Below are 1,593 nucleotides of genomic sequence, written 5' to 3'. Positions count from 1 at the left end.
AAAGAAAATACAGAAGTGATCAGATAGTGCTACGTCCTTAATAACAATGGATGAAATGTTTAGACCTCTACTGATGATTAAATCTAGAGTATGTCCACGATTGTGTGTGGGTTCATGCACATGCTGAATCAGGTCAAAAGTGTTTAAAACAGTTATAATTTCTTTTGTAGTTTTGTTTTCTGCATTATCTATGTGAATATTAAAATCCCCTGCAATAGCAAAACAGTCAAACTCTGAGGAAATCATTGATAGCATTTCTGTGAACTCTTCAGCAAAGGCTGGAGAGTATTTTGGAGGCCTGTAAATAATAATAAACAGAATGCGTGGAGCACCTTTCAACACAATCCCTAGATATTCAAAAGACAAGTACTGACCAAATGACACTTGCTTGCATTGATAGACATCTTTAAATAGAGCAGCTACACCTCCACCTCTCCTAACAGTCCTGCAAACACTCATGAAAGTAAAGTTAGGAGGGGCTGTTTCATTGAGGACCGTTGCACTACAGCTGTCTTCTAGCCATGTTTCGTTTAGAAACATAAAATCCAGGTTGTTTGTGGTTATTAAGTCATTGATTAGAAATGATTTATTTTTTAGTGAGCGAATGTTTAAAAATGCTAACTTGATGGCATTGCATTTTGTCTCAACAGCAATATTAGTTTGATGCATAACAGGCCGCAGATTAGCTTTTTTAGAACGATGAGCTTTGTAAAAATCGAGGCGTTTCAGAAAGGCGGGGCATAGAGGAGCAACAATAATGTACAGTATGTGGAAAATAATGTGTTATTTGAACCTTAAACCGCATAAACACATTTCCTTTACACAAAATACACAAAATAATGTTCTTTTTAGCATCATCATACGACCCCTTTAATGAGTGCTGTCTCTGTGCTGTGATGCAGTCGGAAACCAGATTGAAAATTGTCCAGGTATCCATTTGAGATTAAGTAGTTATTCAGCTGATTAAAAACTACCTGTTCAATAATCTTGCCTATAAAAGGAAGATTTGATATTGGTCTATAGTTGCTCAATATGGTGTTATCAAGATTGCTCTTTTTCAGAACGGGTTTAACAACTGCAGTTTTCAGGGAGTTTGGAAAAGTCCCAGAAAGAAGTGAGGCGTTCACCACTTCTAAGAGATCTGCTTCTAAACAGTTAAGCACACTTTTGAAAAATTATGTGGGAAGTGTGCCAAGCTAGCAGGTTGATGATTTAAGGTGCTGTACTATTTCTTCCAAAATGTTGCTGTCAATTGCTTCAAAAACAGACATAGTAACTTCTTTTTGAAATTAAGCCTTTTTTTTTCTCAGCTTGTGGTGTCAGTAACACTGATAGTAAGAAGATACAATTTGTGTTACTTCTTGTCATCTGTATCAACTGTTACATGAAAACACAACATACAAGATATTTACATTTAGTCATTTAGCAGACGCTTTTATCCAAAGCGACTTACAAATGAGGACAATAAAAGCAGTCAAAACTAACAAAAGAGCAACAATATATAAGTGCAAATGACAAGTCTCGGTTAGCCTAACGCAGTACACGTAGCAAGGTGTGTGTATATTTAAATAAATATATATATAAATATATATA

This window comes from Sinocyclocheilus rhinocerous, unplaced genomic scaffold (assembly GCF_001515625.1).
Source record: "Sinocyclocheilus rhinocerous isolate Xijiao unplaced genomic scaffold, SAMN03320098_v1.1 scaffold1238, whole genome shotgun sequence".
Lineage (NCBI taxonomy): Eukaryota > Metazoa > Chordata > Actinopteri > Cypriniformes > Cyprinidae > Sinocyclocheilus > Sinocyclocheilus rhinocerous.
The sequence above is the reverse complement of the archived record's forward strand: the minus strand, read 5'-3'. Positions refer to the sequence as shown.